Raw genomic sequence first — 14259 nt, 5'->3', positions numbered from 1 at the left:
AAAGCTGGTCCTTGGAGGCTGTCTTTCTAGAACCAGTGAGCAGTGGCTTAAAATAAAAGGCTGGTTTTATTCACACACACACACACCACTCTTTTTCGCACCTAAGCTTGCTATGGGCACAAAAGTTCAGAATGTGCTGGCTCAGACCCTACCACTGCATTCAGCTATGGAGGTGAGGTTTTCCTCTGAAGGTAGGAGTTCTCCTTTGGAAGAAGAGTCTTGAAGCTACTGTGCTTGAAGCAGCATGGTAGGATACAAATCGCTGTCCGCACATGGCAACTAATGCCTGTTGCATCAAGAAATCAGTGGTTCTGGGCAAACTGTCTTTCAGTCCCGTTTCCTAGTCAGCCACATAAGACAGGGGTCCACGATGTGCCTATGGGTGCCTTGGTGCCTTTTCTGGTGCCCATCAATAAGTAGCAAAGTCCAAATGGAGGTCAAAGAGGAGGGGAAAAGATGCCTGATGATTCTCCATAAAGCCTTTTTGTCCTGAATATATTTGCACTGAACATCCCCCTCTCCCTCCAGCTTGGTGTAGTGGTTAGGAGTGCGGACTTCTAATCTGGCAAGCCAGGTTCGATTCTGCGCTCCCCCACATGCAGCCAGCTGGGTGACCTTGGGCTCGCCACAGCACTGATAAAGCTGTTCTGACCGAGCAGTGATATCAGCGCTCTCTCAGTCTCACCCACCTCACAGGGTGTCTGTTGTAGGGAGAGGAACGGGAAGGCGACTATAAGCCGCTTTGAGCCTCCTTCGGGTAGGGGAAAGCGGCATATAAGAACCAACTCTTCTTCTTCTTCTCTTCTTCTCCTCCATATATTTTCCCACCATGCTTGATTTTTATGTGTTGTGCCTGCCTTGGTCCACTAGACTCACTCTGTGTGCCCTTTTCTTCTGATGTTGGATGGTTAAGGAAGACACGGGGCTTTCTCTGTTGTGATGCCATGGCTCTAGAAGTCTCTCCCTGCTGCCATGATTCTAGAGCTAAGTTTATGGGCTGCTGCTGGTCTCTCAGCCTAGCCAATGATAGTTCCACAGTGCCTTGAAACTGTGGCAGCTGCTCCGTGCCCTTCACCCTGATGCCAGACATGGGCAGAAACATTTTAGCAATTGCTCATCCTATGGGGAAAAAACAAGCCACACTAAACTTCCCAACTTTCACAGATCTTTTTGGGTGTGATTCTTGTTCTAATTGGCTCTTGGTTTGGCTCCCTGATTGGCCGGAAGCTTCTTCATCCACCTCTGCCTCTGCACAAACAATTGTTTTCGCAATAGAAATTTCAGAAGTCCTTTTGACTCGCCCTGCCAAGAACTGCCTCTGCTTAATAAAATCAGAGCCCAGCCGCACCTTTAAGACCAACAAAGATTTATTCAAGGTGTGAGCTTTCGAGTGCAAGCACTCGAAAGCTCACGCCTTGAATAAATCTTTGTTGGTCTTAAAGGTGCTCCTGGACTCTGATTTTATTGTGCTACTTCAGACCAACACGGCTGCTCATTTGAATCTGCCTCAGCTTAGTTTACTTGCCTTCTTCTGCCTATGTATATAGACCCCTCATCAGCTGACTTGACCATGACCATGGCCTCATCTCCGCAACTGAGGAACAAGTTGATCTAACTCAGCTGTGCACCTAGGTTAGTTACCAGTTTGTGGAGCAAGGTCTGGATGTTAAGTTACGTGGCAGGAAGATGAAGCTTTAGGTTTGAGTTGTCACAACGCAGGGGTCCCCAATGTGACAGTTGCCAATATTTTTCCTGGCACCTGACAAAGTTTTTAGAAAATGGGAGGGGGTAGGTGTGCCTGAAGAGCCTCTTGTGGCGCAGAGTGGTAAGGCAGCAGACATGCAGTCTGAAAGCTCTGCCCATGAGGCTGGGAGTTCGATCCCAGCAGCCGGCTCAAGGTTGACTCAGCCTTCCATCCTTCCGAGGTCGGTAAAATGAGTACCCAGCTTGCTGGGGGGTAAACGGTAATGACTGGGGAAGGCACTGGCAAACCACCCCGTATTGAGTCTGCCATGAAAACGCTAGAGGGCCTCACCCCAAGGGTCAGACATGACTCGGTGCTTGCACAGGGGATACCTTTACCTTTACCTTTAGGTGTGCCTTTTTCTTAGCAAGGCCACTGAAAACCCAAATAGCTGTGCAGATTTTTAAAAATGTTGCTTTGACATCAGCTGCCACTACAGCATAAATATCTCCACTTTGTGGCAGCCATTTTGTGGCCGGCTCCACCTCCTGCACCCCTTTGTGGCAGCCATTTTGTGACTGTTCCTACCACGCTGAGTCAGAACTCCAAAGGAAACCACAGGCTCATTAAATTTGGGGATCCTTGTCCTAAAGAAATGGAGGAACAGGTAAATGATGAGATGGATTACGGCTTCTACTGGATCCAGTTTTCGCCCTTCCTGCTAGAGCTGAATCCTTTACACATACCAGTGGAATCTCAGCACAGCTGGTGTAAGGTAGGTTGGATTGGGTCTAGTATAAATACACTTTCCAAACATGCATAATTAAAACGGTGATTTGAGCTCCCTTTAATGAATTTTAGTCAAGGTTCCCTTCAAGGATACCTTTCTCCCATTAGCATTTGACATTAGTAAGCAATGAATAATTCCATTTTTTCTTGCCAACATCTGGGATACTTCTAGCCTTATTTGCGACTCACTCTAAAGTCTGCAAGAAATGCTAATAAGCCCAGAGTGTTAAAAAACAAAACAAAAACAAACACCCACCCACTTCATGATAGGCTGGAGCCAAGGTAAAAATTTAAGGGTCTGTGAGCTTTCAAATGAGAATATTTGTGTAAAAGTAGTTTTAAAAGCTGCTGAGGAAGAATAATGTGGCTTAAAAAGGGAAATTGGACTTGCAAAGCACTAATTGTTTAAACCAGAGTCTTTGGTACAACTATGTGTTATGGTGAAGAATGAATAGGGTTGGGAAATAACTCCTGCTTTTTACAGAGACCCATCCTTATTTCTCCTTGTCTTTAGAACAACAACAAAAAAATGCTTCCATGCTTTCTCTTATATCTCTGCAATGATACTTTAGATACTTTAAAAAGAAAGATAAGAGTTCCAAAACAGAGTATGACATATTTCTGGGCAAAACTGCTGCCACTGTTTCCCATACCAGTATCTAGGCATTGCAAGCTATTCTTGACCAGGAGAGACCAGGGGTAGTCAAACTGCGGCCCTCCAGATGTCCATGGACTACAATTCCCAGGAGCCCCTGCCAGCGAATGGGAATTATAGTCCATGGACATCTGGAGGGCTGCAGTTTGACTACCTCTGAGTTAGACTGAAGGGAAAAGGGATGAATAGAAAGAACAATCAAGAGAACCAAGCAAGCCAGCAAAGAGAAGCCAGGAAATAAGGAGGGGGAGGTGCCAAATAAAAAAGAAGAGTTGGACAAAGGGAAGAACTAAGGGAGTAGGGATGCCATCCTCCATTTAGAACCTGGAGATCCCCTGGAGTTGCAGCTTATCTCCAGACTACACAGATCAGTTTCCAAGAGAAAATGGAGGCTGGCTATCCTACACTGCCATCAGCTGTTAACACCCAGTGTGGACATGGAAACCTTCTATTCATTTTTATATTCCTCTACTCACCAGTGCATAGATGGGCACTGATAAAACACTGCAGACTAAAAAATACACATCTTAGTGTGGTTGTACATATGATCACTATGAGATTCTTTTTGTACAGTATTTGACTGGTATGCATAGGTGCTGCTGTGTACTGAACCCTGCAAAACTTTGTACAAAATTGGGAAATAAAAAAATGGAACAGTGGACTTATTAAAGCTACTTGAAAAACATGACCAAGTAATTCGGAAATTTAAAAATCCATGGAGAAATTCAGATGAAAATTTTGGAAACATCCCTTAGAATTTCACTCAAGTTTAATGTTCATTCATGTTGCTTGAATCAATGGGAACCGGGTCCTATTCTTCTGGTTTCCCATTGTGACCTTAAACTCACTGATCTGAAAAAAACAAGCTGAATAAAATATGTGGTGTAGACTCCCCACTAAGTGAGTTTGGGGTGGAAGATGAGGGGGCTTTCCACACCGGGATCCATGTAGCAAATTGTTTGCTGAATGAAAAATCGCCATTTAAAATAGTGGAATTCGTCGTTATGCATACCTGCCTTTGTAGAGGAATCCAGTTGTGTTTCTATCGTTTCCCACAGGCTTCCGGTCTCGGCAAAAATCACTAGCCAGGAAGCGCTATTGACAAGCTCGTCCCACCCCTGGCCGTCAAGCAGCCAATGGGCGGCCGTTATCATGCTCCCAAACAGCCCCTTTCCCTTTAAGGAAGGTTTTTAAAAAAAAAAAAAAACACACACACAGTTGCAACGAATATGTGTTGATTCGTTGCAACGGAGAGGCCCATCCAGCTAGCAGGTGGTGTTTGAGCTGCCATTTCATCGTTGCCACGCTCCCCCCGAGTGAAACCCCCCCCCCTCACGGGTGCGATTTTCGCCCGAAAACAGTGTGAAAAATAAAGGGAAAATAAATCAGCAAACGGGCTTCTGTGTTGCTTGTGCTTAGTGACTAAACAGAGGGACTGCAGACGGGGAAGCCTCACTGGCTAAACGGAGGCTCGCCGGTGCGTTGATCTCCGCTAGCTCGGAGAAAAAAAAATGGCGATCGCTTCGCCGGAAGATCAGAGGAGAGAACTAGGGGGAGGGACTTTGTAGAAACCACAACAATGGTAACGCACAGAACTTTCCCACTAGTGTTGCAGATTGGTTGCAGGAGTGTAGCGCTTTCCGGAGGGTGAATCCACTTTTTGGGATTTCCCTGAAAGCGCTACAACGAAGCGCTTTTTGCAGATCAGTTTCAGGAGTGTTGCAGATTGTCAACGACGTTGTGCATAATGGCAAAACTGTAGCGTTTTCAATTAGTAACCATTGTACAATTTTGGAAGAGTGCGGAAAGCCCCGAGTTTTAAAAATGGTGTCCTCCCCATCATTCTGCTCCTTCCACACCATCACTCTGCTCCTTCGTCCCCATCATTCTGCTCCTTCCTCTCCATCACTCTGCTCCTTCCTCTTCATCACCATCACTGTGCTCCTTCCTTCCTCCCCTTCACTCTGCTCCTTCCTCTCCATCAGTCTGCTCCTTCCTCCTCATCACTCTCCTCCTTCCCAGCCACCCCAGTTCCTTCTTTATGCATTACCTCCAAAGTCTTTGCCAAAGTCTTTTTGACTTTTTGTGAAAAATCTAAATAGGGCAATCAAAATTAATCATGCAAATGAAACACTTATGCATTATTTTTACATTTGCATAATTTATACTCTGAGCAGGATACAGGCCTGCAGAACATGAAGCGCCTCGAACCTGATTACTGTCTAATATCTGAAAAGCAGATTGGGGCATTTACATGTCATATGTTGTGCATGGGGTTTATAATGCAAATTGGAGGCAGTTGTTGAAATGGGAGGCTGACATTTGCCAGTATTGTTCAGGATGCCCCCTCAGATAGCTGTGCAGCACAAAACCTTGAGGCTGGGAGTCTGCTAAACTGGCTTAGCTCCTCTAGACCAGCAATTGTGAAACTCCTCCAACTCAAGGCAGTTTTTGTGGTGTGTGTTATATCTGTGGGCATTTGGCCACTGATTGAAATGAGGGCTTCTGCCAGCCAAGGAACTAACCAATCAAAGGAACCTGATCACTCTGCTTAGAGCCAATCAGAGGCAGCAGCTGGCAGCAGCTGGCAGCAGCCTGTTTTTCTCTGTTCAGTAGTTGTAGTCTCTTGTTGGAGTTGCTAATAAAAAAGAGCTGTTCTGAAGATTTGGAGTCTGTGATCACTGAACCCGCAGACTTAGTAGTATGTAACTGCAGTTTTCAATAGTGTGCTTTATGGCAGCATTGCAACACTGGTTCTGTAGGGGGGACCCCGTGTCACTGCTTAGTATCTTAGCTTGGTTGAACCTCCTTGGGTTCAAGCTTATACTGAGAGTTCAGGCAGATAAACACTATCTAGCCTATTGTTGTTTTTAAAAACCAGGGATCTGTGCTGTTTCGCTCATTTCACTTTCCTTGAAAAAGGAAATTGTTAAGATGGTGGGGAAAGGGAGGGGGAAGGGCAGATGGAAGTCCTTGAAAGTTTAGTGTTACTAAGTGCCTCACTGTGTGAGCCCCATATTAGGAGGAATGAAAAGGAGGTGAGGACATGGCTGGAGGAAATTTTGGAACAACGTGAAAGGCTTCTCTATGGCTCTGACACTAACACTGAACCCCAATTACCAGTAGACTTAAGGGGGCTTGTAAAAAAATTAAATGCCTAAGCAGTACTGGAGCTTAGGTGATGAAGCGGGGGGGGGGGGGATCCTTCTAAAGATGGCTACCCTAAAGTGAAAGCAGCTTGAAGAATACCTTTTTACAATTTCAAAAAAACATGCCATGACTAAAACTGATCAATAAACAGAGACAGCACATGACACAATGTCTGTAGTAGAGGCATGGCCTCCCAAAGCCAAGTGGGGAAAAAGGATGGTGGGCAGAGAAAATCTGATGGAATCATTCTGCTTGTAAATTTCCTTTACCTTGCAAGTCAAGAACGGGGTAAAACTGGAGTAGTACTTATAGTAGTTTTACAAAAACTAGACATATTGCAAATGGAAAATGAACTGAAGCCTGAAGGGAGCTAAATCCTTGCAGAAGCAAAATGAAAGCCTGATCCACCTGCAAAGTTAAAGTGATACGGCATGCAGAAGAGAAAAATACACCCAATGGGAATTCATGGTAAAAATAAAGGGAAACACCAGTGCATAAAAGGCCTGTTTCTCTATTTCTCTCTGTTGTTGGGAGCATATGTTACATTATATGTGCTATCTATTGAAAATCTAATTTTTAAAATACATACCAATATTGTCTCTGGAGGGGCTCAAAACAGAAAATTTGCCATATCCCTTCAGCCATTTTCTGTCCAATACTTCATTCCAGCCCAGACTGGCTCATTTTTGCACTGAATATAATACAATGTGAGAAAGGAGTTTGGCAAGGCTGTACACTGTCGCCTTGCCTCTTTAACTTGTATGCAGAGCATATCATGAAAAGGCAGGGTTAGTTGAATCACAAATTGGGATCAAGATTGCAGGGAGAAATATCAACAACCTCAGATATGCAGATGATACCACTCTAATGGCAGAAAGTGAAGAGGAACTAAAGAGCCTGTTGATGCGGGTGAAGGAGGAGAGTGCAAAAGTTGGCTTGAAACGCAACATCAAGAAAACAAAGATCATGGCATCCGGCCCACTCAGTTCCTGGCAAATAGATGGGGAGGAAACAGAGGTAGTGGCAGATTTTATTTTCCTGGACTCCAAGATCACTGCAGATGGGGACTGCAGCAAAGAAATTAAAAGGCTTTTGAACTCTGGTGCTGGAGAAGACTCTTGCGAGTCCCTTGGACTGCAAGGCGAACAAACAGGTCAGTCCTAGAGGAGATCAGCCCTGCCTGCTCCTTAGAAGGCCAGATGAAACTCAAATACTTTGGCCACCTCATGAGAAGGAAGGGCTCCCTGGAGAAGAGCCTAATGCTGGGAGCGATCGAGGGCAAAAGAAGAAGGGGACGACAGAGAATGAGGTGGCTGGATGGAATCACTGAAGCAGTCGGTGCAAACTTAAATGGACTCCGGGAAATGGTAGAGGACAGGACAGCCTGGAGGCTCATTGCCCATGGGGTCGCGATGGGTTGGACACGACTTCGCACCTAACATCAACATAATACAATGCCACCTTATCAAACATAAAATGCTGTTAGGAAAAGTGACATATTAAGGGGGGAGGGGGGATTCTGTGTATGGAAACAGAAAACTGGCAGAAGAAAATGAAGAACCACGAGTTCTCTTTGCACAAGTGAGCGGCAAAATGGAAAGAGGAATCAGGTGAAATTAGCGGGGATGAGAAATATGGAATCCTCCTAGCTGGGTGCTTCTACAAATCCACCACTAACATGGCTTAGACCAGGGGTAGTCAAACTGTGCCCTCCAGATGTCCATGGACTACAATTCCCAGGAGTCCCTGCCAGCGAAAGCTGGCAGGGACTCCTGGGAATTGTAGTCCATGGACATCTGGAGGGCCGCAGTTTGACTACCCCTGGCTTAGGCAGCTACAAGGCCCTCCTTGAAATCTCCAACAGAGAGTGCCTTTCTTGCAGCCAGGAAGCTCACAGCTTTTCAAGTTCTGAGGATTCGTGATAAAATTTTTAAAACATTGGCTTTGCTGTGTGCAGCGACCCTGCGAACGCCACTGGCACTTCAAAGGACATTGAAGGCTGGAGCTGCTTATCGCCCAGGCGAAAGAAACCTCTGAAAACCTCGTGCCAGTGGATGCTGGTAGTTTCAGGATCTTAGAGCATGAAGTACCTTTCATTCATTTTAAATTAATTAAAGTGGAAGAACGCTGAAGAAGAAACAGCTGAAGATTTTTTTAATATTCTTTTTTTTCTTGGAAATGCCAATTGGAGGTTAAAAACCCTGATTAAACAGATCTTTTTTTAAAAGGTGAAAAATGTTCGGCATGTTAATAGGAGTGACAATTGCAAAGGACGTCACTGCTCATTGAAAAACACCTCTAGATATTGATACAGTATTTATTATATTTATTATTTGTCAGTTTGTGTAGTGTAGCCAGGAGATCTGACGATTGTGTGGGAGCCAGGCAAGGGATGCTGGGAGGTGGTTTGCCACTGCCTGCTTTTGCATTATGATCCCTCCTGTTCCTTGGAGGTAATCCATCTAAATCCTTTTGGGTCTCCCATCCCAATACTAACCAGGGTCAACCCTGCTTAGCTTTCAAAATTTCATATGCTTGGACTGGAATAGACTGTCCAGGTCCTATTAAGCATATACTACTTTTCTCTGTTGGCTTGAAACTCAACATCAAGAAAACAAAGATCATGGCATCCGGCCCTCTCAATTCCTGGCAAATAGATGGGGAAGAAATGGAGATAGTGACAGATTTTATTTTCCTGGGCTCCAAGATCACTGCAGATGGGGACTGCAGCAAAGAAATTAAAAGACGCTTGCTCCTGGGGAGGAAAGCTATGGCAAATCTAGACAGCATCCTAAAAAGCAGAGACATCACCCTGCCAACAAAAGTGCGTCTAGTCAAGGCTATGGTCTTCCCAGTTGCAATGTATGGCTGCGAAAGTTGGACCATAAGGAAGGCCGAGCGTCGAAGAATTGAGGCTTTTGAACTCTGGTGCTGGAGAAGACTCTTGCGAGTCCCTTGGACCCCAAGGCGAACAAACCGGTCAGTCCTAGAGGAGATCAGCCCTGACTGCTCTTTAGAAGGCCAGATCCTGAAGATGAAACTCAAATACTTTGGCCACCTCATGAGAAGGAAGGACTCCCTGGAGAAGAGCCTAATGCTGGGAGCGATTGAGGGCAAAAGAAGAAGGGGACGACAGAGAATGAGGTGGCTGGATGGAGTCCTTGAAGCAGTCGGTGGGAACTTAAATGGACTCCAGGGAATGGGAGAGGACAGGAAGGCCTGGAGGATCATTGTCCATGGGGTCGCGATGGGTCGGACACGACTTCGCACATAACAACAACAACAACTTTTCTTTGCAATCAATTCACTGACCATTTTAAATCACCCTTAAAAAACATTTTTAAAACTTTCACGTTTATGCATGTGCTCTGATTCTGTGCTGTTTTTTTTAATATAGTGATTATGCATTCTAAACTGTTCTGGTTGTAACTGTGGGAGGGGGAACTTCCTTGGTTGTGCTGTAAAGTCACTTGACTCTCACTCTGGCACATTCTGCTGGCGGGGTCTTATGGGAATTGTAGTACATGGACATGTACCTGTAGAGAGCGGGCAAGATGGACCACAGCAGATTGCAGGCTACCATGCAAACCTACAGCTCTCACCATACTATCCCTTCCCCTGTGCAGGTCACTAGTGAACCCAAAATGGGAGCCACAGCCTTAAACAGCTCTGCTTCCTCATTCTCCTGCAATCTGGAACTGGCATTTCAAACCCCTCCTCTTTGCCAGCCTGATAAACTTTCAAACAAGCCTCCCTCACTTACCATGGTCATTGATCAGAGGTAGAGCTTTGTAAGGAAGAAATGCCATACATACTACAGGGTAAGGTAAAGGTAAAGGTATCCCCTGTGCAAGCACCGGGTCATGTCTGACCCTTGGGGTGACGCCCTCTAGCGTTTTCATGGCAGACTCAATACGGGGTGGTTTGCCAGTGCTTTCCCCAGTCATTACCGTTTACCCCCCAGCAAACTGGGTACTCATTTTACCGACCTCGGAAGGATGGAAGGCTGAGTCCACCTTGAGCCAGCTGCTGGGATTGAACACCCAGCCTCATGGGCAGAGCTTTCAGACTGCATGTCTGCTGGCTTACCACTATGCGCCACAAGAGGCAATTTACTACAGGGTAATTTCTACTAATTTAAATAGCAATAAAGTTAGCTGGGTAGCCAGGGCAAATGGCATGTTCACGTGATCTGACAAGGGCAGAGTATCAGCGGCAGGCGCTGGAGCTCCCATTGGCAGACGAGAGACTGTGAGAGGAAAAGGGGAGGACACCAAAAGCATACTAACATTTATGAATTTAAAAAGTCCATCCTCAGTGCTGTCACACAAGAAAAGTCACCGTAAAACTAGTTTCAGAAGTCTCACTGAAAAAACGTTGCTGGAACCGTGGGTCGCGTTTGCAATACAAAAACGAAAATAATACAATGAGTTTCACACTGTGAAAATGTTGTGACATTAAGAATTAAAAAATAAGATGTCATTTTTGCGAGTTTTCCATGCTGCATAATACACCCAGGTCAGGGTTACTAATGCAGCAACCAACTATCTCTTAGTCTAATTTGTCTTTCAGAGTTGTAGTAACATGAAAATCTCCTGTATTCTTCTTATAGGCTTTTTGGAGTAATGGTGAGATATGAATGAATAAATTATTTTTCACATTTCTAGGGATCTCATAGGATCACATGGGGGGGATCTCATAAGGAGTCATTTTCTGTAAAAGTTTGCATGTCAAAGCATTTGTGTTTTATTTTTGTTGATTTATACCCTGCTTTTCACACTGGAATGGTGGGGATCTAAAGTGGTGTACAACATTATCTTGCCCATCTCTATTTTATCCTTGCTACAACAACTCTGTGATAGAAGTTAGTTTCGTAGTGTGAGCTTTCATGTAGGCTTGCAAACCTTCAATCAGGGCCTGAAGATCTCCCAGAATTACAACTGATCTCCAGGCAATATTGATGATTTCCCATGGAGAAAATGGTTGCTTTAGAGAACAGATTCTATGGCATTGTATCCTGTGAATGTCCCTCTCTGCCCCCAACCCCCACCCTCTCCAGCATCCAGCCCACCAATCTCCAGGTGCTTCACAATCTAAAGTTGGAAACCCTGCTTCAGCAACAGTAGGGATTCAATTCTGAGTCTCCGAGTTTATTTATTTATTCATTTAATTGATATACCACCCCTCACAATGGTGTCTCTGAGCGGTGTTGCTAGTCCAATGCTTAAATCCCTCTGCCGCATGGACTGTTCCCTCTCTTTTGCCACCAGTTATTTTATTCTCTAAGAGGCTGTGAAAACATGGATCAGAATTCCCTCAGATTGCCTGTGTGCTTTGAGAAAAGATGAAAGCCAGCAGAGTTGATTGAGGCCCAGCTGGTTTGTTCTATATTGTACCGAATGCAATAGGGTTGGATTTTGCAAGAGGACTTTCATTCATGGAGTATCTCAAAGCTCTTTTTTCAAAGAAAAGTGCAAAACTGGTTGGTTCAGTAACTCCGCAAGCCAGTCCATTATATGCTGAACAATGGGCCACACAGATAGGCCGGGTTATTCTTCACTGCCAGAGAGAATGTTGGACTATGCTCAGGGCAGCTCCTGCAGGTTTCAAATTATACCTCTTGAACTTTTTTCTTCTTCTTAGACTCACACTGCAATGTTATCTGTTTCCCCCTCCCTGCCTGACCAAGTTTGCCTGCCTGTCAGTTATAGCAAATAATCTCCAAAGTGAAAGAATTAGAAGGGAACGACATGGCAAAATATTGTTGCAAAAGCAGGTTTGGTAGTAAGACTAAACCCACCACTTTCAGTTCTGTATCACCATTTTTTGTTTTGGGAGAAATGAATCCCCAAAGCTATGTACCAAAGAAAGTCCTTTTTCACATTTTACACACTTCTGATACTGGTTAGAGTTGCGTGGCAAACAGAGGGAGATGGAGGAGCCAGGTACTTACTGTGGGATGGTGATCTTCTTTGATGTGTGATAATGTTATTTCTGGTACAACCCAGAAGCACCGGATTGCAATGGGGCAAGCTCTAGGACTTGCTCCTTCTTTATGCTTTCCATAGGATTTTGGGAATTGCTAATTGCTGCTGTGGGTAGGTAAATTTCCTCCAGGCTAGGCTGGATTCTGGAGATTTTTGGTGGAAGGATCCCTTGGACATGAAATTGTGGTCACTATGGGTGGGCAGGTAGTTGTGAGTTTCTGCATTGTGCAGGGGGTTGGACTAGATGACTCTGGAGGTCCCTTCCGACTATGGTTCTGTGATTCTACCTCTGGAATGTGGCTTTGGGCTCTGCCTATTGGGTTGTTCTCTTTGAAGTCTTCCAGCGTTGTATGGGTTCTCACAGGGAGGGGTACGCTTCAAGGGGTTATATGCTATGCTTGTTTGCCTATAACTCAGTTCTGACAAGATATCGTCAAGTTAACTTGTGTGCTCTGAATAAATGAACTCTTTGCACCAAGTCAAGGGTTTACATGCCTGGGCAATTGAAGGAATCCTACAAACAGACTGTCATAATCACCCTCCCAACCCCCTTGGGAGTGTTCACTTAGAGGTTCAGTGGGCCTGCGGGTCTTTCACCCATCCCTAACTCCACATTCCTGAGAATTTTTTTCTGTACCTTCCCTCCCCTCCTCCACCCCACGGTTTATGACTGGTAGACATCTCCCCCACTGGGAAGAGCTCTTCCTTATCTATCTTTGTCCTTGGTTCTCATAGTAGGGGTTGGAAATTTACTGCCAGGAATGGCAGAAGGTGCAGAATGAATGTCTCCTGAGTTTGCACCTTTTACATCAAAAGCCTCCTCTATGAGAACTGTTTCTCCCGCTTAAACTAACCCCCCTATATATAGACCAAAGGGGGCCACCTGTGCTTGTCTCTGTCAATTCTCCTGTTCCTGCCAAGCTCTGTCTTGCTACATCTCATGGAATCCCGCAATGAAGACTGATTTCTTTGAACCACATGTATCTGTAGCAGTTCTCGACAAGATCAGCCTTTGGGTGTGACACGGACTCTTTGGGAAAGCTGGATGTCAAAATCATGTAACCACAAACTTTTGCCATGTCTTTCACATCCATATATTCATTTGTTTATTAAATTCTTTTACATTTGTGTGTTCATTTTATTAATGCCCATGTGTCCCCGTGTCTGATAATCTTAAAGTAAGGTGACCAGATTTTAACATTGGTAAAGCAGGACACCATTGACCGGGGGGGGGGGGGTCTTGATTAAAAATTTGGCCTATATGGAGCAACAAAACGTTTCATAGAACTCATAGAATGCAAAAATAGTATTGTAATATATACATTTTAATTTCAACATAAGTACAATTTGCCAGGTGCCCTCAGATGTCCCTCCAAAAGTGGGACAACCTGGTCACCTTATCTTAAGGTAGAATTCACTGAGGGTTCTGGTGGGCTGGAGGAACCATAAGTCCATAAGCTGTTGGTGCCTATTATCATCCTGATCTTGGGGCACTGGCAAGTCTGAATAACTTTTGTTTTCCAGAAGAATTATATGGGATTGGAGCTGGAGGTTTTCGCATCCAAACCAACATATGGGGGGGGGGGGTTACTAGGAGATAGGCTTGGTAAGGAACTGAGTCCAAGGTTTGTTAGTTTTAGCAAGGATTTTAGGAGAAAAGGTGAGCAGCCATCTTGGACATGTGGCTGCAGGTGAGCCGATAATGCAATGAAAACTTTGGAAGCTCTTTAAGCAACAGCACCTGCCCTGTATTTAACACCAGATCACTGTAAGTCGCCCCTTTTAAAATAGCCCCTTTAAAAAATGTGCGTGTTTTGTTTGCATACAATAGTAGAGTGAAGCAAATGACATCACTGGCTCTACTACTGCATTCAGGAGAGCCTTCCTCAAGTGGGTCTTTGTTGGTCTTAAAGGTGCTACCCGACTTTGATTTTATTGTGCTACTTCAGACCAACACGGCTACTCATTTGAATGTATTCAAGTGGGACAGTATT

Source organism: Paroedura picta, chromosome 13 (genome assembly GCF_049243985.1).
Source record: "Paroedura picta isolate Pp20150507F chromosome 13, Ppicta_v3.0, whole genome shotgun sequence".
Lineage (NCBI taxonomy): Eukaryota > Metazoa > Chordata > Lepidosauria > Squamata > Gekkonidae > Paroedura > Paroedura picta.
The sequence above is the reverse complement of the archived record's forward strand: the minus strand, read 5'-3'. Positions refer to the sequence as shown.